This window comes from Ips typographus, linkage group LG3 (assembly GCF_016097725.1).
Source record: "Ips typographus isolate SLU linkage group LG3, UJ_Ityp_2.0, whole genome shotgun sequence".
Lineage (NCBI taxonomy): Eukaryota > Metazoa > Arthropoda > Insecta > Coleoptera > Curculionidae > Ips > Ips typographus.
This window is the reverse complement of record NC_138424.1, coordinates 12,913,942-12,940,029: the sequence shown is the minus strand read 5'-3', so window position 1 is coordinate 12,940,029 and position 26,088 is coordinate 12,913,942. Positions and strand designations below refer to the sequence as shown.

Here is a 26,088-nt window from a genome sequence, read left to right as displayed (position 1 = left end):
GTCTTCTGTAGCTGCTGCAAGTAGTTCACAAACATCAGTCATTCAATAGAAAATTAATTATTGATCAAAGACAACTGTTGGAAACGTCAGGACTGGTACTGAAAGTATACTAAATATTTCGATAAACGCTTACAATAATTCAAATGTAACCATTAATTCAATAAGTAGTTTTATTGTATTTTAGTTTCCCGTGTCAAGTTCCGCACAGTTACTTAGTTCGCCATGCGTAGATTGACATTTAAAGAAATGGCAATTTTTCTAATACTTCACCATTTAGTCGGATATTGATAAAAATCATTCAGCCAGATAATGTTGATAGAACAATGCTGCATATGGTATAACAGCAAATCAAAAGAGCAAATAAACTACCACCACCCGCGCCTCCATCTTTAGTTTATTATCAAATATATAAGAAGTCCGAGGTTCACCAGAACTGACTTTTTTTTGCTTCACGCTTCACTGGAGGAATATCTGAAACAAGGAAAATAATATAAAACATATTACACAATGTTATATGTAGCATAAATCAGTATAAAAATTCATTCCATATTGAACGGTAGTCTAACACACCAGGGGGGATATTCTGACCATATGCAACTTTAGAAACGTATGAAAATTATACGCAAAGTTGAGAAGTATTTACCATACATATCTGTACGCATATATTCGTATACGTAAATTAACTTATGATGACCGGATTTTACCGACCCTTAAAAATTGATTTTATGCAAAACACGTATACCAGGTGTCCAAGAGCACCCTGGACATAGGAGATTAACATGGGAAAACGGTTTTGATTTTTTTTGCGCTTGTACAGTTGATTTGATCGAAAAATCGTATTAATGAAAGTTGTAGTACCTATCACGAACTAGTTTTCTGTATTTTTTTCAGAACTCTAATTTGAGCCCTTTTGTCGTAAAACACGAACAAAAATGCGAAAATTTAAACTTTTTACCTGCACTGTATAAGCGTTTGTCGAGCAACCGTACCAGCAACAATGACCTGTTACCCCTTGCCCGACAACCGCCTATACAGTGCAGGCCAAAAGTTTAAATTTTCTCATTTTTGTTCGTGTTTTACGACGAAAGGGCTTCAAGTTAGAGATCCGAAAAAAATACAGCAAACTAGTCCGTGATAGGTACTACAACTTTTATTAATACGATTTTTCAATCAAATCAACCGTACAGGCGCAAAAAAATCAAAACCGTTTTCCCATGTTAATCTCCTATGTCCAGGGTGCTCTTGGACACCTGGTATATCAGCGCGCAGGGTTAAAACAGCGTACTGAAATTATTGTATTTTTGGAAAGTCCTACTGATTATTGTCACGAATAGAAATTCTTATTATTAAAAAATATAAATTCATAAAAATTAAGCAGAGGTATTTGAAGATGGCAATATAATAAAAGGGCACGAGGTAAGGTTACAGTCAGAATGCTAGTAGAGCATCTTACTATTTTTAGCGGCTAACAATAATATGTCACGACTAGCGTGACTTGTCGAATTGAATTCAACCTTACTACCTGGGATCTCGTTTCAGCGTTGAAATAAAACACACAGTCAACCCTTCACATTTAATTCTATAAATAAGTTCTTTAACTGAACAACATAAGTTACTAACTAATAAAATAACTAACTGGAATAAACCCCTCTATAAGGTAATTCCTTTTTATAACCTTCAAACACTGATTGCACCAATCAGAAACTCCCAAACTGGTCTCATTTAGCCCACAACTCGTGAGGACCTTTCGACCCCCAACACACTTAGAAATATTTCTCATATTTCACAACCCAGCATCAGTAGTAGATCAAATATGGATTTTTCTAGAAATTAATTAAATTCATATTTTATATAAAAAAAAACATAAATGTTTTACTTTTTGAATGTCACTTACAACAATTTAAAATGTTTATAATAAAAAACGGAGTTAAATCGCAATTAAAATTAGGTATATGATATACTTCATAAAAGTTAAAGTGTTTCGAAAAGCTAACAGAAAAAATATAGATGAGTATTTCGTTTTAAAAAGTCGAAATTCTTTAATTAAACATACACAGGGTGTTTCAGGTTTAATATGCAAACTTAAACCACGTATTCTATGTCTAAAAATAACTGTAGCATACAGTGTTGAAAATTTCATTTTATTCAACTTGTTTTCAAGCAAATTGCATTTATATTTTCAGAAAAAACATCTCAACTTTGTATACTCCTCTTTAGATTGGTAGAGAATTTGGGGTCATTTTTTGGATAATTTGTAATTTTCTTGAAACGGTGACAAACACGGAATAATTTAAGAAACAAAAAAGGTTTCCTAATTGAACAAGAAATTTGAATAAAATCATTGTGGACGAAAAAAGAGACCGAAAATTCAAAAAAAAAATAACACCCTGTACACTTGCAAAAAGTTGGCTTATTCAATGATGGTGTACGATAAGATACCTTTAGTCCATATTGCCAATTTTTCCTCAGCTAGTCGATGATAGATTTATATTTTCCTTCCGACGTTTCGTTTTTGCGCGGTTTTTCATGAACTTTCTTTTTTCTTATGAGAACCATATTCGATTTTTAGACCACCAACTAGTGCATGTTAATTTCTGATTCAGTGATGTATAATAACTTATGATTTGCTTCATAAATGACAAAATAGTTCAAGAAAAACTAATTTACTGAGTTGACTTTGATACGTTTTTATGAAGATTATTTGACAGTACTTGTCACACGCAATCGGCCTGCATATACTTCAAAATGAAGAAAACGAGGCAATATCATTTTAAAGCTTTATCACAAATTTGATACCAAGCTAATATTATGAGAGCAAGCCAAATGTAAATTCGATTAAATAAGTAATATAAAATTATCCTTGAAGGGAGAAAAACTTAATCAAAACAACCCAGTGTTGGTTTCAAAGGTGGCATGTTGCTTGATTTTTTATTATTGAAGGGGGAAAAACTTAATCGAAACCCGAGTTAGTTGAATAATGTTAAAAAGGCATGTCTATTGAAATTGGAGACCCAAGTATGGATGGTGGACATTCAGAGAAAAACAAATTTAAAAAATCCTGGTGGTGGCGTGGTCGGGCAGGGCATCATGTTCAGGGTGCAGCAGAAGAAAATTTGTTTTTTCTGTGAATGTCCACTGCGGTTCTTGTTATGCGACGGTCTCTTACGTGGTCTACTTGGTCTCCAACTTCCATAGACATGCCGTTTTAACATAATTCAACTACTCGGGTTTTCATTAGGTTTTTTTCTCCCTTCAAGAATAAAAAACCAAGGCAACCTGCCATCTTTGAAACCAACACTGGATTTTTTGATCAAGGCTTAACCCAAGGCTAAGGCTTAACACCAACCACCTTATGTCAAGCCTTATGTACACCTGGGTTCAGCTGTCCCCCCCTTGTAGTCTTGTAGAATGACAGCCAGCAGACTGTGACTCTAGTTAAGCCTCTGAAGATGGATGTCCAAATACACCCGAAACATGTCAGGCAGATAACAACTTAATAAATATTGTCACAAGTAGATTTTCGTTGATTACTTAGTCAGCAAAAAATCAACCATTGACCGAAACAAGTCGTTGACCACTCGAATTGAAAAGTAAGCAATCCAACCTTTTAGAACGGAAGCTAGCTAAGGTGTTGCAATCGCCAGTCAGCAATAAGTCATCATCTGTACGGACAATGATCCAAGTGCTTAGACAAGCAATTAAGAAATTGAACTAAGGGATGGTAATACCTTACAATAAATAACAGAGAAATGTTGGAAAAGGGGTGTCTGAAATTATCCGCGAAACTAAACGGTTTGGTCGCGAAAGTTAAGGGAACTCTACCCTGACACGTACCCTCGGTCCAAAATGGTTTGTGGCATTTATCATCATGTAAGTACAAACTTGTAATTTATAAATAAGCCAACTTGTGTCTGACAATGTGTATAAAATCAGTCTCCAACTTGACTTGTTTATCTCTATGAATAAACGTTGTTATTAAAAAGAAGTAGTAGTCCATATTCTTTCAGTGGAGTTGTACAAGTACAAAAGGAGGGCAATGACACGCAGTCGTCTTCAAACGGTAACGCCTGCTCTACTAGATTCGGACATATAAATGGCCATCTTCAGAGCTACAAGAATAACTTACTCTACTTGTGTAACAGGTGTTTAAGAAACAGAAAACCTACTTCAACTCGACAAGGTAGGCCATTTATATGTCCGAAACTATTAGAGCAGGCCTTACCCTTTAAAGGTCGAAATAAAGTATTGTGGAGACGACTGCATGTCATTCCCTTGCTTTTGTTGTTGTTTTTGTTATCCAATCTTTGAGTTTAACCACAGACAAACTAATATATACAGACGGTCAGCCAAATGGTTAAAAAACGAAACGCTAAATGGAGACCCTTTGCTGTTCAACAGTCTCCATCGGCGAATCGACGGTATCTATTTCGAGCGTCTCATAACAGATGGCAGTGCAGCCAGTAAATTTTTCTGCAGTTTGGCTCTTGTTTGAAGGCATAATTACGCAACGTTGCCTGGTATTGCTAGAATTCTTTGTACCATCAGAAATTTTTTTAAATGATCATTGCAATTTGCTTATATTGTTTTATTAAGAAATATTAAGATATTGAGGGTAACTAGGAATCGTGTTATTGGAGTTAGAACAGATAAAACTTTATTTAGAACGTATTTAAGTTTATAATTGGCACTGTATTTACGGATAATGTTTTCCCGCCAAATTTATCAAAACTGTTGCTATTTGTTAACCGTACGTGCAGACATCGGTAGTGGAAGTTTAACTTTTGTGTTATTTATTATTTTTTTTCTGCTCACATAGATATCTGATATTTACAAATATTTTTTTCTTTGTTTATTGGGTCTTCTGTCTCACACAAAAAAGGTTTGTTGGGAAAATGGAATTTCGCACTATTTTCAACTAAGTTGAAAATAACATTAACCTAGTCGTCCCAACACAAGACCACTGACTTAGGCTCGATCTTAGTCAGTGGTCTTGTGTTGGGACGACTAGGTTAATGTTATTTTCAACTTAGTTGAAAATAGTGCGAAATTCCATTTTCCCAACAAACCTTTTTTTGTGTGAGATAGAAGACCCAAAACAAAGAAAAAAATGAGTAACTCGTCTCAACAAACATATAGAACATATCTCCATTTACAAATATGTCGGGAAATGTGTGCAAGTACTTAAACTGTGGAAAAAGTGGTCGTGACGGTGTCCGATTATTTAGATTTCCCATAAGAACCCTAAACTTTGTCGAAAGTGGGTGATTTACTGCGGTATGGGCTATTTTTAACTAAAAATGTTCTTATTTAGCTTGCTTTAATGTAGTGCCGCATGATGCTTTTCTGTATTAACCTATTACCTTACTTAAAAGTTAAAAGACTATTTAAAAACCCATTGTCGCACTTTGCAATAGGTATTCAATTTGTTCAGGGTTAGGACTTCTTTAATATTATTTTCGATCAATATTATTGACTATCTCGTTTATTACGAATAGGTAGGTAGGTACACTTTTATAATACAGGGTGATGCTTAATAACATGATAGTATTCTACTAATTAGTACTATATTCATATCATAGACTAGACTTGCACATGTTTTAATGTGCAAACAATTTGGTAATTTTAACCAGTGGCGTTCGTATAGATTTTGCATTAAATATTTATTGAAAAAAATTATGCGTTATTGCATAATTCTTCGTGGTTTTTTCATATTATCAAAATTATTTGAAAGTCCTAATTGGACATGTAACATAAATTGTTAATAAAATAAACAAGGAGCTGCTTTTTTATAAATATTCGAGAAATATTTTTGAGGTTGTTCTATTATAATTATTATTATTATAAATACTATTTGTAACTGATAAACTTTGTTTCTTTGGATAGGTAACAGTATTATAAGCTCGAGTATAAAATAAAAAAATTAAGTTTGGTTTATAATCAACATCAGTAAACAGAAATTTATTAGTAGATTATAACATTTCATTTTTTCAAACAAAAGGTGTTATGTCGAATAGGCACCACATTTTTTCGATTTTAGAGAGTTACAACCATTTGAGAAGAAATAATTACCTAAACTATTATTTTGACAGCATTTTTCCGCAATTTGGTTACCCTGCTTTTTGCAATTACAAAATGCTTTTTTTGCATTTTTTTCGTATACAAACAGGATGGTCCTCCGGGAACTCCATCGATTGTTGATAAAGTACACTTAAAAAAAATCGAAAATTTGGCTACCAACCAAAATCGATGGGGGGTCGTTGATCTAAAATATTTCCAAGTTGGTGGTACTTCCGGTTATAGCAAAAGTAGCTACCAACTTCCGTATTTTAAATGGAACACCATGGATTAAAAAAATATTAAAAATATTCTTTTTTGCACGACTTGTCTAATTTTGAGTGATTACAGTACCTGTTTTGAAGGCGGGAAGGACTAGTTCCTGTCTAGTTTATAAGGTTCAATATTAGCTTCACAAAAACATACAATCTAAATTTAAAAAATTCATTTCTTTCAAAAACCGAACAATGTTTAATGTCATTTTATAAGGCCATGATTACCGAACTTATCTCCCATGTTCAACCAAATCTGTATCTGTAATCGTTTTCAAGATCTCCATAGTGGCTCGCTATATCGTGAACACTTTTGCTAAAGAATGGATTTTTCTTTGTCATTACACATACGGAATTCATTAAATAGAAATATTTTAAGAGAACTTCAAATCTCGTTTAGAATTTGCTTTAACTTTTACACCGTTACTTCTTGTAACAATGTGAATCATTGCTTTTTTATTTGAAAAGACCACTTTGTTAGGTAATTTTTATTTTTCTATTTTAGGTAGATTATTATTTATTAATAATTATTATATTGTCTACTTACGCTGTGGTTTAATGTATAGTCTAGAAGACAATGAAGAAGTGTCATATCACATGTGTATTCAAAAAACAACATAATTTAAAAAATGTTCAACGTAAATTTGAATTTCTCTTATTATTCAGTACTTTTCAATTTGATTGATTTTATGTATCAATCAATAAAAAAATTCACACATAAATCCCAAAATGTTGCATTCCGTATTACACTTATTATTTTCTGCGATTTCTACACAACGCTGATGAGTTTCAATAAAAACGAAACAATTGATATAAACACAACGGAAAATTGCATTATTCTCAGAGTATATTTAATAATTGTACACAAAATTTCTTGGAAATTCTGTCATTAGAAAGTAATTTTTCAACTGAAACAATCAGTAATTTCACTTAGAGTATTTAATTTAATTTAATATCAATGTAATAATCTTTGTCTAATGTACTATTCCTTAAAATTAGGTAGAATTTTTAACACGTACTATTTTAGATTAAATTTAATTATTTGCAAGCATACGTACAAAATGCGCTCGGCTTTTTTTCTTATTTCTATTCCGTACCGAACCGTCGCGTCGCGCCGGTGATTTGATGCAGTTGTATAATCATAATGCCGTGCGCCGAACGCGTCTCTGCAGAAATATGGCAACACTGCGGAAAACAAATTTCGTTCGTTCAGACAATCGCAGCCGATTACGCATGAGTCATCAAAATATTTTAAAACAATTTATTAGTCTGACTGGTCTGGCGCCTTCACCAAAATTATATGGCTTCCATTTGCTCTGACCGTCTGTATATATTAGTTTGTCTGTGGTTTAACTTGACTACGATCCCAGCCTACACGTCCCCGCGTTACGACTAAAAATTAGATCGTGACAATATTTTGTGGAGATCGACTTAGTTTTGTTTTTACTTTATTTTTAGTGTTAAAAAGAGCAATGAACCTAATTATTGAATCATATTAAAGTAAATTATCTACTATTATGAGAATATATAAATGTTGTTTTAAAAAAAATAAACAAACAAGTACCTAAAAACACACTCAGAAAAAAATATACACCCAATGGTAAAAAAAACAAAAATAAAACTTTCAGTTTTTCGGTTTTTGTCTGATTTCTCCAAATGTAATAAAATGTTGTTGATTTTTTACTAAATTATTTAGCAATAAAATGCGCAACTTTGCTTTCATTTAATTAAAGCTCTACCAACTGCAGGTTCTTAGATAGCAATGCTAGTGCATCAAATTTGTAACACCCTGTATGTAAACAATTTGAACAATTCATCTTTTAATGTCATTCCTTCCCATCTTTTGGAAAGTTACCACGGATCCGAGTATACAGGGTTTGATGGAAGTGTCAAGGTCAAGGTCAAAAAATGTGTCAGGACAAAAAATTAAAAATTTGCTCCAACGCTCTCATCAACATTTTTTTGTGTTTCAAAATAACCTTAATCGAGTCTTGTGGTCAATATTTCTGGACGTTTTCTCTAGTTTGGTGATTAAGGGCGGTTTACAAATTTTATTAAAAAATTTAAAATGGGGTTATTTTTACTTCTCTTGTTTTTAATTTAAACATTTCCTTAAATCTTTTGTGGAAAAAGAAAGGGATTAACAAGGCTACACTTAAAACTAGGTACCCAATTTAAGTAAAAAGCTTAATCTGCATTATACAGGGTGACCCAAAAAAACTTTGAAAACAAAATCATATTTTTATCATACATTTTTGCATGGTTAGTGATTTTAATAGAAAATAATAATATTGGAGACCAGGGTCATGATTACACAGTCAACACAAAGACGAGCATTGTGCACACACACACACACACACACACACACACACACACACAGTGAACACTGTTTTTATATTCAAACATAATTAGAATGAAAATGAAAACTGTAAAAATATTGTAATATCGGTAAATAAAATTTATAAAGTACTGTAAAACGATGAACGTTAACTTTAGACCGCCTCACTCCATATTGAACAATTCTGTCGTTTTAACGCAAAATCGAGGGCTTTTAAAAAACATTCTTTACCGACATTATAATAGTTTTACAGTTTTAATTTTAATTATGTTGTGAATGTAAAAGCAAGGGTTGACTGTGGGTTTGTAATGTGTACAATGCTTGTCTTTGTGTTGACGGTGTGATCCTGACCACCTCTTTTTAAGGTGATGATGATGGCTTAAGAGCCAAAACCGTTAGCCGGACTTAAATTGTCTCTATCCTTTCCTGATTAAAAAACATGGGTCACTTTGCGGATTAGAACAACTTTATCTTAATATTTGTTTAATGATCCGAATCATGTATCTAGACGTTTATAAAATTTATTGGTAAATTTCAAATATGTTATTTAGCTAAGCTATTTAATAAACTTAGTGCAGATCGACTCTGTGATTTTACTTTCACTTACACTCACTACTCCACTGTGGGAATATGAACTACTTCTTTTCAATTAAATTGGGTAGTTTAAGTGTAATTTGGTTTATCCCGTATTTCTTCAACAAAAAATCTAAAAAAATTATTGAATTTGAGTAAAGAGACGAAAAAATCAAACCATTTTTGAAATTTACCAATACATTTTATAAACGGCCCTTAATTGCCACTGTTCGAATCGTCTAAATATATGAATTGGATCTTTAAATAGGATTGGATCTTCTTAATCCAATATTATTATTTTCCATTAAAATCACTGAAAATGCAAGATTTATGATAAAAGTTTTTTTTGGCCACCGTGTACAGAGTGTCTCTAAAAGGTCTGTACAAAATTCTATGACATATTCCTGACATCAAAATAAGCCGATTTAAAGCAACTTACCATAGTCCGAAATTACTTAATTTTCGAGATACAGCGTGGTAAAGTTAAAAAATAAAACTCAATTTTTTTAAATTTAATATACGTCTTGTAACGTATTACTGTCAAATCTAGTAGCCAGAGGTTTTTTGAGATGCGAAACCCGAATTTAGACACTTACAATTTGAACAAATTTCAGGTGACAGTATTTCGGTACAGTATCGAACACTTAAAACCGAAATATCTCGACAACAGTTTACATTAGCGGTTCTTAGCAGAAGTACCTTTTTTGCTTTAAAATGTTTGAAACATCATTTCCTTAAAAAATAAATAAGAAAATTACACAGAGAAAAAAGTTACGGTCACTTAAAATCATCAGAAGTACACTGTAAAGCGCCCTCTACCGGCCGCAGTAAAAATGTGTCCAAATTCGGGTTTCGCATCTCAAAAAACCCCAAGATTTGAAAAGTAATGTTACAAAATGTACATTATATTTTAAAAAATCAATTTTTATTTTTTAATTTTACCACCCTGTACCTCGAAAACGGACCAATTTCGGACAAAGGTAAGTTGCTTCAAATCGGCTTATTTTGATGTTAGGAATATGTGATAGGATTTTGTACAGACCTTTTAGATACACCCTGTATAACAAAGATTAAGCTTTTTACTTAAATTGGGGAGTTTTAAGCGTAGCTTTACTAATCCTTTTCTTTTCCCACAAAAAATTTAAAGAAATGGTTAAATTTAAAAAAAGCATAAAAATAACCCCATTTTTAAATTTTGCAATAAAATTTGTAAACGGCCCTTAATCACCAAACTGGCAAAAACGTCTACAGATATTAACAACAAGACTCGAATAAGATTATTTGACAAACAAACACATTTTTTGTGAGAAATGGCGTACCAAATTTTTAATTTTTTTACTACACTTCAGTCAAACCCTGTATACTCGGATTCATGACAACTTTTAAAAAGATTATTTAGGTCAACAGACACAGAAAGAAAATACCTTTTAGTTGTCAAAAGAATTATTAAAATTGAGTCAATCAATTTGAAGAAACAGCTGTTGAAAAAAGAGCTTAAATTTTGATGGCCTATTCTTTTAACAAGCAGTCTAGTTTACTTTGGTATTAAGTTTTTTTTGTAATATAAAGTAGAAAAAAAGAGCGGGTAAAAGTAAAACCAATCACTTTGTACAAAAAATAGTTATTTACTAGCAGTAAGGCAAGTAAATAAAGTGTAAATAAAGATTAAAGTAATCAATTGAACAATGTCAGATGCTGTCCACCTGAGATATTATTTATGGAGAGGCAAAAGCTTGAATACCTATTCAAAATATCTAAAAATTCAGAAGTATTGTTTTGGTTTTGAAAAGATTCCAACTCCACACAGATGTTTGCTTTATAATCATAGTATTCTTTATAAACAGTGCGTTTTTTTTTACGTGCAACGTAGGATTTCACATGTTAAATTTTAAGCACATGTTAGACATGTTATTTTGGAACTAGAAGTATAAAACTTGATGGGTGGCTGTTTCGTACGCTTAAGCTAAAGTAAGTTTACCAATTCGGCCTAAAAAGTGATAAAAAACTTTCAAAAAATCATCTTTTCTCAAACAGGTTTTATCTTTCCATACTTCCTTTATGTCGGTATAGCAAGTAAAATTTGGCATAGAAAGTAAAACAGGGTGATCAAAATGCAAATAACATTATATCAAGAAAGTTAAGAACAAAAGAAGTATTTTTATGAATGAATTGTTCAAAGTGACCTCAGTTTGAAGCCAAACAGTATCCCAATCAATAATAAAATACCCTTTTGCGCGTTAAAAAAACGCACTGTACATTTTTTTCTTTGTTTATTGGGTCTTCTGTCTCAACACACAAAAAAGGTTTGTTGGAAAAATGGAGTTTTGCACTATTTTAACTAAGTTGAAAATAACATTAACTTAGTCATCCCAACACAAGACCACTGACTTAGGCTCGGTCTTGATACTTAAAAACCCTGACGTTTTTGTGGAAAATCTACCACCCTCTTCAGATAATCTAAAAAAGAACACAGAAAACAACAACTTAATAAATATTAAACCTGATAATGTTCAGTTTGGAACTCCAAGAAGAGTTTTTGTCAATGAAAATTGACATAAATTTTGACTTTTATTGTTCCAATAGGAAAGGTTATCTATTGTTGTAGTGAAAGGTGGGTTTTATAATGAAAACAAAATTACAAGAAATTTAAGTTTGTTTGATATGTCCAAGTGTTATCTCCTTCCCTAGAATATTTAAACAAGTTTGGTCAATATTAATTTAATTTAATTTTATTAGTGTGATATTCCATTTTTCAAACAAACATTTTTTTTGTAGTGAGACAGAAAACCCAATAAGCAAAGAAAAAATGAGTAACTCGTCTCAACAAACATATAGAACATGTCTCTTCTCTTTATATACATGTTGTCTCATACAAATACACACTACAAGCTACAACTCCTTTTATTACTTTTAAACATGCCATTAAATAACACTACCTAATACAAATTGACTCAAGCTTTAGCAGTGCAATTTACTAAAGTGTATAATAATGATTAACGTGAGAAACATAAAACAATAATGAAAACTGCATTGTTTTTCATTTTAATTTGAGTTTTAGTAAAAATAGTTAACTAACCTTAAAACTTGTTCTTTTATCTACTGTTGTAATGTAGTGCATTCAATTTCTCTCTTTATCTCGATTGATATGTGGCAGTCTTCTTAGTGGATAATTTGGGCCTGAATCCCATTAGTTACTTCATAAAAAAATAAACTTCTGCAACCATATAGAAAATTAGTGAAATATTCAGGATATACCGCATACAATTCTGTAAAAAAGGCTTAATTTGTTACTTGAACTATACTTAAAAATGCTAGACTTGAAAAATTTTTAGAACTGAAGCATCAAGGGGGTTTTACATAGGTTAGGTATGAAACTGCCACTGTAATCTTACCTGGGCCAGCAGCTGTTTGATCCATTATGTCCATCAAAAAATATATATTTACTTGATTTTAGGATATAATCTTCACCAATTATTGGATTAATGTGATAAATTAAATTATTTTAGCTGCATGTTAATCTTTTTGACAGAACTAAATAAACAAAAACCAAGTGACAAGTGACAAGACTAGTCGGCATTTGCCTTCTCAATAGATCCAAGATCTAGCGAATGTCAGCGACTTGTTTGCTTAAAGCGATACGCCGGGTGACGTCACAGTGGATGCTCGGGTGCACAATATGCACTTAATTAATACCCAAAGGATAACAGGCGTTGTCTGTTTTGTATTACTCTTTACATTAAAATTGTCTCAAATGCGGCTTGTTGTGTGTTACTAGAGGCGGCCCTGAAGTGTTACTTTATCCTTTTTATGCCAATTAAGAATTTATTTATAAAATATAAAACTAACCATTAAAACATGCTGTCAGTAAGTTTATCACAATGTTACGGTTAAGTGAATTACGCCCTCAATACTAATGAGTGAAAAATAGAAAACAGCACTAAAGAAGATGTAACTTTATTTTTGTTTAAATAAATCTCAAAGAAAACTAAGACGTGGTTAAAAACATGTTAACCCGAACAAGAATTGAAAAGGCGGCAAATCATTACTTATGTCTAACAACTTAATCTTTACTAGATTATGATGTTTGACATTTGTCATAAGTCACTTAACAGTAGACATTACTAACTTATACATATACACATAGGTGGTTTTATTGGTATTTAACACCCTTCCTCAATAAAACAATTGTTACATATTATCAATATCAACTATCAAGTTCAAGTCAGTTCTAAATTTATCAAACAGAACACTAGTTAAACCTTTTGTTAAAACGTCTTGCAACTTGCTCAGTCGTTGGCAAGTATTTTACACTCACAGTTTTATTTGCTATTAAATCTTTAATGTAGTTAAACTTCACATCAATATGCTTAAGTCGTTTATGATCAAATTTGCTTGTTAATTTAATACAAGACTGATTGTCTTCAAAAATGTCAAAGATGTGTTTTTCAAAACCAAGGTCGAAGACAACCATACTCTTCTTTTGATGCTTCTGCCAGGGCGACATATTCCGCTTCCGTTGATGAAAGACTTACAGTGGCTTGCTTTTTAGTACACCAACACACAACAGCTCCAAAAACTTTAAAACAGTATCCAGTTGTTGACTTCCGATCATGCAAATCACCAGCCCAATCGGCATCGGCATAACCAACTAACACCACTTTTTCATTCTTTGGACAAAAGAACTCCAAATTAATTGTACTTTTAAGATATCTAAGAATTCGTTTTAACTTGGTCCAAAGTTGTTTTCTCGGTTTGCTTTGATGTCTACTAGTATTTACAGAGTAGCTTAAATCCGGTCTTGTTGCCAGCATCAGGTACATAAGTGAACCCACCAATTCGCGCACTGGTAGGTTTTCATCTGTTTCTTCAGTGTCCGTTTCTTCAAAAAACACACAGCCTCCATTGGAGTTTTTACTGCTTTACATTCACTCATGTTAAGACGACTTAATATCTGTGCAATAGTTCTTTTGACTAAAGTACAGACCTTTTTACTAAATCTAGTATTTATACCCAAAAATGTTTTTATATCACCTAAATCTTGCATTTCAAAATTTGATTTTAACTTTTCCTTTAAATTTGTGATTTCTTGATCATCACCCACAAAAAAATCATCCACATACAAAAGTAGATACATTTTCCCTTCCTTAATATGTTTAATATAAAGACAAGGATCATTTTGTGATCTACAAATGATTGTCCTTGAATAAATCCATCAAACTTTTTATTCCAACAATATGGGGATTGTTTCAGCCCATACAAAGCTTTATTCAGCTTACATACTTTATCTGTGTTTTCAAAACCTTCTGGAATGGACATGTAAATATCTTTTTCTATTTCACCATGTATAAACGCGGATTTAACATCCATCTGTTGAACAATTACATTTTTGTAATTTGCAACAGCAAGTAATGTTCTTACTGTAGTTAACCTAGCTATAGGAGCATAGGTTTCACTATAGTCAAATCCTTCTTTTTGCATAAATCCTTTTACAACAAGTCGAGCATTATATTTGAAAACATTTCCTGTTGAATCCTTCTTGATTCTAAAAACCATTTACAATTTATAATTTTGTCCAAGTTCGGTTTTTATTTAAGGCACTTATTTGTTCTAGTACAGCTTCATTCCAAAGATTATAGTCAGGTCTCGATTTGCATCCTCAAGGCTTGTTGGCACTTCTTTTGTTATAAGTGAAATATTTAATGCCATATGTTCCAGATCATCATCTCTAAGGTAGTCACTTAAATACTTTGGGAGTTTTCCTGACTCTCATACTTCTTCTATTTTCTCCTTCAAAATGATTTTCAGATATGTCTTCATCATTTTCGTCTATCATTGAGTCAGTTTCCTGATTTGTCTCTGTTGAGTACCATTTTCCTCATAGCCATTTTGAATTGTGTTGGAACATAAACTGCAGTCACATGTTCATTTTTGAAATCTTGAGCAGTCTTTGTCTCATCAAAAACAATATTTCTTGCAATAACCAATTTTCGTTTTTCGGATACCACAACCGATAACCATGATCTGTGTACCCAATCATAAAATTTAGTTCACCTTTTGGGTCAAATTTATTTCCTTGTTTCTGCTTAGGAATATGGCTATATGCCAGACAGCCAAAAATTTTTATATTTTTTAGATTAGGCTTCCTTCCATAGAAAACTCTGCAGGAGTTACATTTGTTTTTAATGCATTAGTTGGACTTCGATTTAATAAGTAGGTGGCACACAGAATAGATTCACCCCACAGGCTTTTGGGTAGGACTGATTGCAGCAACATTTCTCGCCCTTTTTCTATTAAAGTCCTATTGAGTCGTTCGGCACATCCATTCTGATCTGGATTGTATGGTACAGTATAACTTACCATTATGCCTTTGGCATCACAAAGTTTACGAAAATCATTTGAGCAATACTCCCTACCATTATCACATCGAATAACCTTGATTTTTTTTGTTTAATTGGTTAGTACAAGAGCTTCATACCTTTTAAAGCATTCAAAGAAATCACTTTTATTTTTCAAAAGAAAAACAATACAAAAATGAGTATAATCATCAAGAAAGGTCAAGAATATTTCTTTTCATCATAAGTAGCTGGAGTAATAGGTCCACAAATGTCACTATGAACCAGTTCAAGAGGGCTTTTAGTAATTTATTCGCTACTTATTGTATGGTAATCTAGTAATTTTTGTTTGAGCACAGACTGAGCAAATTTTACAATTTTTAGACATTTCCTTACTTAAATGTAAACCATCTACCATACTTGACAATTTTAGTATACTATTATTGCCCTAACCTAGAATGCCACAAGCTAATATCATTAGTTGAACAACAAACATTTGCATTTTTCGAGTTGAAATTTATTGTATACAAACTCCCTACTCTTTTACCTTAGCTAAAACCTTGTTATCTTTAGAAATAGATACAGAACCATTTTCAAAAACAATCTTTAAACCAGCTTTTTCAAGCTTTGAGGTAGATAACAAATTATCTTAAATCAGGGCAAAAATAGACATTCTAATTTGGCCAGATTGACCATTTTAAAGGTAATAGTAATGTTACCAATTTTTGTGGCATTCAGTTTTACATTTGACTTTGCGACAACAATACTAACATTTTTAAGTGTACTTACAGAATCAAAGTATTTTTCATCATTAATCATATGGTCAGTCGCCCCACTGTCCACAATCCAACTTATGCAGTGTCCACCACAGCTGTTTGCCTCTTTCTGCTCCTCAGTACAAGCATTTGTTAAAAATGCAATAGATGACTGGTCTCATCAGCATCAGGGTCAAAACTGGAGCCAGCCTGGTTTGCATGTCGTCTCGATAGGTCCTTTACTCTGCAGTACTTTCTTGTATTGCACATCTCTCATGTCGCTGTTCTGCTCGTTTCCCGTTCGGCAGGCCGCGGTTTTGTGGAATTTGTGGAATGCGGACAGCAGGTCATATTTAATAATAATAGCGGCTTTGTTTACATGTTGATTGGAAATTTACTCAAATTGTGATTGATTTTTATTACTGGACAGTTTTAGACTGGTAAATCAGAGTTAAATCGATTACTTATAGTTGGGCATGTTTATATTTATCATCAGCCGAGTTTTCCTGAGGAAAGTTGCAACAGGTGAGTGGAATGGTATTATGTAGGACTTATAATTTCAACATTTCGTTTTATTTCAGAAAATCTTTGATAATCTGCCCACACAGCTCATATAGCCAATGTGCATGAAGTATACTGGAACTTTATTAAGTAACAATTATTATCAAAGACAGTATTTAATAAAAACCAAATGTAAACCGTTTTGAAATCTATCTAGTTTTAAATCATCAGAGAGGCAAATACATTTGAAAAAACTGCATCCAGCTTCAGCATATACCTGTTGAGGTATAAATCTAGTTGATTTACTTACACAATGCTTTAATATGGTAAGTATACATATCAATCAACCAGCCCTCGACGTCCACTGCTGAACATAGGCCCCTCATGGCTCTCCACCCCTGTCTGTCCTGGCTCGCTTGGATCCAGTTGTTTGCCATTCTCTTTAGGTCGTCGGTCCAACGTGTAGGCGGGTTTCCTCTGTTGCGCTTATCGGTACGTGGTCTCCATTCTAGCAACCTTTTTGTCCATCTGTCATTTCCCTGTCTGCCCACGTGTTCAGCCCAGCTCCACTTCAGTGAGGTTATACGCTGAATAATGTCCGACACTCCGGATCTTCTGCGCAGTTCTTGGTTTGTGATATGGTCCTTCAGGCTCAGCCCAAGCATTGCTCTTTCCATTTTGCGTTGTGTGACTCTGAGTTTCCTCGCCGATACTGTTGTTAAAGTCAGGGTCTCTGCGCCATAAGTGAGCACCGGCAGAAAACACTGGTCGAATACTTTTCTTTTCTGGCAAGTAGGAATGTCACCGTAAGGATATCTTTCAGCATCCCATAGGCCGCCATCCAAGGCCAACCGTCTATGCAGTTCACATGTCTGGTTGTCCCTTGATATTCGGATTTCGTGACCTAAATATATGTATTGTCAACTGCTCGATTTCATATTCCGATGTTTATTGTCTCGTTCATGCCAAGGTTGTCATGATCTTGGTCTTAGTGAAGTTCATTGTTAGACCAACTTCAGAACATGCTTCCTCTAACTCTCTTAGCATCTGTTTCGCCTCTCTTAGACAGTCTGTTGTTAGGACTATGTCATCTGCAAAGCGGAGATGGTTAAGTTTTTCACCATCGATGTTTATTCCTTTAAGTATTAGTAATATAGTAATATTAGTAATAAGTATACATATGTTACATAGTTAATACCTACTTCTCATATTCTCTATGTAACATTTAATTTTTTTGTTTATAGATCCATCAATTGCTACATTTGATGTAGTGTATATTCATGATTTTTCTGATTTGCATGCAGGTCACACGAATGCAGCAACAACCAAGGTAACATATGCTTTTATAGTTTGTATATTACAATAGTAATTCTATATAAACGTCTGTGATAATATAACTTGTAATATCATATGGGAGTTAACAGTTAAATAAATCTATGAAATTTATAGTTTTCATTACACTAATTAGGTATAATGTATTATTAAATGGTATTTATATAAGTATATGTGCTATTTTAAGTTGGTAGAAATGTTATTCTTTTATGTTAATACATTGTTTTAAGAGTTTAAAAGTTTAATTAGTTTAAAACCATTCGAAACGAGTTACATTTTTCCTAAGTAAACACGATAATGTATAGAATATGGTGCATCTGATGCGTATAGAAACTTATGTAGCATTGTATTGCTTTCAAGAATAAAGTACGATAGAATATTACACAGCCATACCAGATAAACTGGACACAAAATTATATACGGTAAACAACTATTAAAATAAATAGATCGGGCAGCTTGATCGACCATATAAAACCAAACTGAATAAGTCTAGGTTTGTTTATGTTTATTTTTACTAATTTATTAAAGAAAAATAAATTATTATTAAATTTATTTCGCTTTTGTATATTTTATTTTTTCTCAATTTTGACCTCTCTGATAATAATAACCTTGTTGATCTCTTCTTGAAATTGTTAATTCTAGAGTTAGACAACAATTATCCACTTGCAATAATCAAAAAAATTCTCAACAAACAAAACAATACCAAAGTTGAAAGTAAACCAAAAGACGAAGAACTAACATGTTTTAAAATACCATTCATACCATTATCAACTAAAATTAAGTATGTTATCCAAAGCTACGAAACCGCAGCAAAGCAAAGGTAGGTAAAATGTAGTGATTGAAAGTCTCTAAAGAGAAACAACTTGCTTCTAATTTAATACACCATTTCACACGACATAACTTTACCAATCAAATGTGCAGCATCATATTGCCAAACCCGAAAAAACCAAAAAACCAAATCCCCCAGAGAACGGAAAAGGTCAAAACCCTCAGAGCCGGACATGACAGACAGCTGACAGCAGACAATACATGTGTGATCGGTCTACTCATCAAAATAATACAGTGTAAACAAATAAAGTTAGGTTAAACTAGAACTTAACACTGACAGCCAGCAGACTAGTGATCTAGTTAAGGTAGGCTTCCATGTCCTTAGTTTTATAAGTTTTTAATTAACACACTGTATAACTTTCAGCCTCTGAAGATGGGTGTCTGAATACACCCGAAACGTGTTAGGCAGATAACAACTTTTATTAATATATATTTGTGGAGATCGACTCTGAGTTTTGCTTTCACTTACACTCACTACTCCACTGCGTGCATATGGACTACTACTTTTCGATAAAATATTGATGTCCCTACCTGTTCCGTTTTAAGCATTTTAGATCGGCATGGGAATCAGTTGCTAGTCCCATTCAAATTCTGAGTGAGTTAACCTCTAGATTTCTAATTGAGGACGAAAGGTTAAAGTCAGAAGAGAATACCACTGCATTAGCAACCTTTAGTAGAGATGAGGCCGCTCATGTTCCAGTTTTTAAAGCAAAGGAGTATTCATTTTGTCACAAAAGGGGCCATACAGTAAATAATTGTTTTAAAAAGCAGAACAGTGATAACAAAAGTGAATCCAGGAGGTGTTTTTACTGCAAGAAGCCAGGACACGTGATAGCCAACTGTCAGCAACGAAAACAGAAAGGTGACCGAGGCAAAACATCCAATGTGAAGGCTTTTATTGGAGGTGAATTGGACTTAAAAATGATTCGTGCATGGACACAGGTGCTAGTGAACATATGTGCCATGACAAAAGTCTTTTCAACCAACTGGTACTCAGTGATCTAAGCAGAAAAGTCAAGGTGGGCAATGGCAATTTATTAAATGTCCTAGGAGTAGGCACAGTGCATTTGTGGGCTGATGCTGGTAATTGTTTGTTAGAAACCACTTTATCAAATGTTCTCTATGTCCCAGAGGTAAAATGTAACCTATTTTCAGTAGGCTGTGCTTTAGATAAAGGGTGCACTATGACCTCTGATAAAAATCGGTGTATGTTTCTAGATATCAAACACAAAATTAGAGCTATTTTTAACTATTACATTTTGTAAAACTAAGCAAATTGAAAATTATTTCTGAGTGCAAAGTTGCAGAAAATGTTGAGTCACTTAGTGTGTGGCACTCAAAATTAGCACATCAGAATATAGCTCATGTTAAACAAGTACTGAAAAGAAATAACACTGTTTTTTCGGATAAAAAATTAGAATCCACTTGTGTTAAATGTCTAGCAGGGAAACAGCATAGATTTCCGTATCCACTCAGTCATTTCAGGTCAACTGATCTTCTAGAATTAGTACACGCTGATCTTTGTGGCCCAATGGCAACCTCATCAATTGGTGGTTCAAGGTACTTTCTCCTCATGAAAGATGATTTTTCCTCATACAGGCATGTGTTTTTCCTCAAGCATATGTGATAAACTCTGCTGCTATTCTATTGGAAGTATGGTTGTCCAATGAAGGGTTCTTCAGTTCCAGTACGTAGGGCTAGATTCAGTGAAACTCAAAGTACAACAATAACAACAACGTTAATAACTTCGCCATTAATAACCGCACATAGTCACTCTAACGGCAACGCGAACCGACTATTCGCGAGTTTGCGCGCGGCGCGAACTGTTCTTTTGACTGCCCGTTACTACGATCAATCGCTCTTTTATCTACTCAGTATGTGTTATCTTACATCAGGTTTTTGGGGTCGATTGCCTCCTAAAACCTTCAACAACATAACCCATTATCCTTTTGCTTGAGCGTTGACCGCATGGAGAATCACGTACTCACTTCTTAAACGTGCTTTTGAAGTGATTCCGTGACGACCAATAACCCAGCGATTCGGGTTATACCCTTGCCTGGGTCATCTCCCTTACATCTCCCCCCTGGAAGAAGAAAAAATGTCGTCCTGTAAGACCTGCATTTTTTCGGTTGCACACATGTGCTTGCATACAAATTATTTACACAACTATCTGTCTACTATAATAATATTATTCTAAATGTTTACGCAACACTATCTTAAATTATTATAATATTCCTCTCATATAAACATTATTTTACTAACGTCAATTGTTTTTAGTATAAGCGCGCGTATTTACACATCACTTGCACCGCCGTGTTTTTGTTCATGGTATATTTTCACATTGTTTTTGTGCACTTCCTTAATTCTACCTTTAACTTTTATGTGTACATTTTGGTCCGATATGGATTGAATTTCATAAGGATCTTTAAATAGGGGGTCCAGTTTATTATTTGGAGCTGTATTTTCGACTAATACCCGATCTCCTACTTTAAGTTAATTTTTAATTTTGCAGTTGCTATCATACGTATTTTTTCTCTTGTGTTTAGAAGATATGATATTTTGTCTGGCATCGTTCCATGCCGTTTGAAGACAAAGAAGAAGAAATTTTAATTCGACCGGGTAGTCCTCGAAGTTATAAACGGGGTCGATTTGATTAGTTACATTGGATGGCATATTACATCGCGTGCCGAAGACAAGCTCATATGGAGAATACTTTGTAGAAGTGTTAACTGTGTTTTTGTACGCAAAGCACCAGTATGGGACCCAGTCGGTCCAATTCGTGTTTTCTTTTGACACCTTCATGCGTAAGTACGCGCCCAGATTTTTATGACTGTTTTCGAGCGCTCCTAGCGTCTCATGATGATACGCTGCCGAGTTAAGTTTCCGAATGTTAAGGAATGCACATGATTCTTTGAACACGCTTGACAAAAACTCCGTTCCCTGATCTGTAATAATTTCTGCTGGAATCCCGAATCTTAAATAGGATAAGCCTCCACAAATTTTGACAAATCGCATTCCAGGGTTAGGATGTACTTATTGCCGTACGCATCGATCGGCAAAGGGCCTACCAAGTCCATAAATACCCGTTGTAGTGCTTGCTTTGCCGTGGTCGTTATGGCCATTGGCTCTTTTGTCTTAACTGAATGTTTAAATTTTTGACATTCATCACATCGTTTGACAAAACTAGCTATGCTATATCATCCACTAGTTTGGGCCAAGAATATTTCCGTATATTATTATACATGCATTTCCCTGCATGTCCCCTATGTGTAAGGTGTGGAAATCGTTTAATATAAGTGTCTGAGTTCTTGCTATCTACTCTCTGTACATCTTTGACAATTTTTAGCCTAGTTAGCCTAACTTAGGTACATTCTTTCTCGCTTGCAAAAATTCGTTTAAAAGTTCGGCATTGCTATCGTTCTTCAGAATAAGAACCTCTTCAATATTCTCTTCTGCGCAGAGTTTGTCCAAAGTCTTCAACGATCGACCTAAGTTGAACGCTGATCGGCAGTCAATGGATAAATAAATTACTTGCGAGTTTGCCTCATATATAATATATCGGTTATATCCTTTCCCCCGGAGTAAGGTTCTTAACTTGTCGAGTTCCTGTTTTTGCACAAGGCGTAATTCTACTGTCCCTTCAGGTTTCTTTAGGTTTCTTTAATATCTCTAGAACGTCCGGTTGACTTGTCCGGTTATCTAGAATTTGGTCTTCCTGAGGTAACTGCCTGGTTTGTGCTCTCGTCATTACATACATATTTTTTTTTCTATATTCGAGTTCATTTCCTTGAGCTCACTGGAAGTTAAGATTACGCGTGATAGTGCGTCTGTCGTCACGTTGTCGCGTCCTCTCATGTACTCGATGTCAAAATCATACTCCTCCAATGTTAACCTGAATTTAGTTAGTCGACTAGAAGGGTTTGTCATATTGAATCTAGATATGGAAATCTGTGCCGCCTCTTCCTCCGCGGCGACAATTGCCTATCTAAGTGTCTTGTAATTTCTTGCTTTGATGATAGTCCTCAGTTCAGAATTTCTTAAGCCATTTGCAAAAGTGTTAATCGCAATTTTTCATTTACTTGCAAATTCTTTTAATTCTCGATTTCTCTGTTTTTCGTTATTTAATTTTGAAAATAATACGGTAGTTGCTTCTTCACTGTACTCACTTCTTAAACGTGCTTTTGAAGTGATTCCGTGACTCGACCAATAACCCAGCGATTCGGGTTATACCCTTGCCTGGGTCATTCCCTTACACATAAAACAGAAGCTAAGTTGTGCATCGAGCAATTTATTACCAGAAGTGAGAGGGAAACTGGAAAGTTAATGAAAGTATTGAGAACTGACACTGGTTTGGAATTTGTAAACAAAGAGGTTAAAAATTTATCAACAAAAAAAGGGATTCGACACTAAAGATCTGTGGTGTACACTCCACAGCAAAACGGGCGTGCTGAGAGGGAGATGAGGACGTTAGTCAAAGCTGCAAGAACTTTAATTCAAGGGTTGGACAAATATCTATGGGCTGAAGCTATAAACACTGCCACCTCGGTGTTAAATAGAACTGGAAGGAGTCCATTTCCAGATAAAAGTCCTTTTGAACTATGGTGCAATAAAAAGGTGGATTTTAAGTTATTTCGAGTTTTTGGTACTACAGTTTCTGTACTTAGACCAAAAGAAACCAGACTTAAATGGGATGCAATTTTGGGCTATTTTGTTGCAAATCCAACTTCGTCAATAAGACAAGTTTCCGTAGAACCAGGCATATCTAAAAGCTCAATTCAAAGAATCCTGAAGAAACATAAATTTCAACCTTTTTCATTTAAATTAGGGCAACACTTAAAAGAGGTTGACTTTCCGAAGAGAGTGGTTTTTAGTGAGTTTTTGCTGACTAGTCACTATGGAGAAGATTTTTGAATAATGTTATTTAGAGCGACGAAGGCAAATTCACTAAAAATGGAATGTTCAATAGACATAATTCACACTACTGGTGTGACATAAATCCACACGTAATTAGAGAGAGAAATTTTCAAGAAATCTGGAGTTTTAATAATAAAAAATGTTTATTCTCAAATAAAACGAAATGGGTTGGATTTAGATATAGGCAAGTAAATTGAAACGTATAGTAATTTCTAATGCTCAAAATGATTCCGTCATAAAAAATGTGGGTTTCTATTTAAAAAACTTGAAATTTTCATTTTTTTTAGTGGCAGGTTATGATTTTTTTTGACGACCCTGTATACTGTATATACAGTTTAATAAAACGATCCTTTATTTACAATAACCCAAAGTTTCATTGCAAAATGAAATACGGTTTTGACAGAGTACAATAATATGTTGAGCGTTGCAACTCTCACTTTTTTGGAAAATCATTAAATATTTCGAAAACGGCTAGAGATAGGCATAGGGCATTGTACACAAAAGTTGGTCAGAATTTTGTGAGGAATCCAAATATGTAATAACATACAGGGTGTTCTATTTAAAATAAGAAAGTTGTGATCGACTTTCGGTATAAACGAAAGTGCAACCATCTGGAAAAAACTTTAGTTTGATTGGGCATGCCCACATCAGTATCCTGCCAAATTTTCAAAACTCTCCTATTTATACTTTTTCCAATATCAATCGATGTCTTTCGTCGTGGGACACCCTGTATATTAGTCATAGTTCATAGTTCACCCTTGAGGGCGGGTGTTAAATTACAATGGTAAATATACTCTAGTTTGTTGAATATAAATATCTTTAATTAGAATATAAGAAGAATTTGACAGTATGTCATTTGGTCATGACAGCAGACAATGTCAGATGAGTTGGTTTTTTGTAAAAGAAGAGAAGTGTGCGTTTTTTAAGGTTAACAAGTAGACGCGAATTTGATTATCCATCCTACTTTATTTTTGTTAAACGTTATTTAAAACTTACTACTAATTAAACCTTCATTTCTTATTTCCGGTGTTTGAATTGATGCCGACATATTCCTTCTTCAGATCGTTTTGTTCGTAAATTATTGACAAATTGAACTGGTTTGACTGATATAAGATGTTATGGGTTGAAGTTGTAAAGCGTAACCTCAGTTCAATCAAACCACATTATAGGCACCAATGAACTAATTATATTAACAAACTAGTACTTAAACAAAACCAAACATTGTTCTCTTTCAAGATGTTTGAATACCTGATCTCGAACAACTTAACTTAACTTAATTTTATTGCTTTAGCAGCTGGTGAGTACACACGACAGTTACAACAAAGAGTATAACATAAAACAAATACACTTATTCAACTAAAATCAATGATATGAAGTATTTAAACTTGTTACTGCCAAGAGGCTTAGTAAACATATCTGCAATGTTTTCACTAGAAAACATATTTTATAGACAACTTTTGTTGAATATTCATATCTTTAATGAAATTATATTTTATATCGATATGTTTACCTTGCTTTGAGTTCTCGAAAGTATTGATCATTGATATGGCACGCACTTAAATTATCAACCTTTGAGACAGGAATGTTACAGTCTACAAATTCTGATAAAACACCTTGTATACTAATCAGTTGTTGACATGCACTACAAGCAGCTAGGTACTCTGCCTCCATGGTTGATAATGCCACACAATTTTGCTTCTTGAAAAACAAAGAAATTGAATTTCCAGGATAAAATTCTATAAATCCACTCACACTTTTACGGGTTTGTTTATCTCCCCCTCAGTCGGCATCTGACATAGCCTTTAGCTTATGTGGTCTTGTGGGCGACATGCCTTGCAACTACTGTCTCTTACAAATATGCAACCAGCAATACAGTCCTAATTCTCCAATATCACGCCGTCATTCCAACACAGTAGATAAGTTATATGAGTTCCACGTCACATAATAATGTGTACATAAGGCAAGGGGCTGCTAAGCCTTACTGACAAGTTCAAAGGCAGCTCCTGGGACGAAACACACTTTACTACGTCATTCCCCTCTTCTCGGTTGAATCTCCAAATTAAGGGGAGTACTGTGGGCGACATGCCTTGCAACTACAGTCTCTCACAAATATGCAACCAGCAATACAGTTGCAATTCATTCAATTCAACAATTCAACATTCTCCAATATTACGCCGTCATTCTAAGAC

General features: G+C 33.8%; 2 long non-coding RNA genes across 2 annotated transcripts in view; one reads left to right on the top strand and one right to left on the bottom strand.

Annotated features, from left to right (window-relative positions):
* Window positions 1-26,088, top strand: part of LOC145727279 (uncharacterized) — a 205,551-nt gene that overhangs the window by 88,947 nt on the left and 90,516 nt on the right. The gene's annotated exons all lie outside the window — the stretch shown is intronic.
* LOC145725840 (uncharacterized) lies at window positions 404-12,728 on the bottom strand. The gene is made up of 3 exons (XR_014177416.1): window positions 12,630-12,728; window positions 12,314-12,503; window positions 404-471 (listed from the first exon to the last, which is right to left on the bottom strand). It is a non-coding gene; the product is annotated as an uncharacterized LOC145725840 (long non-coding RNA).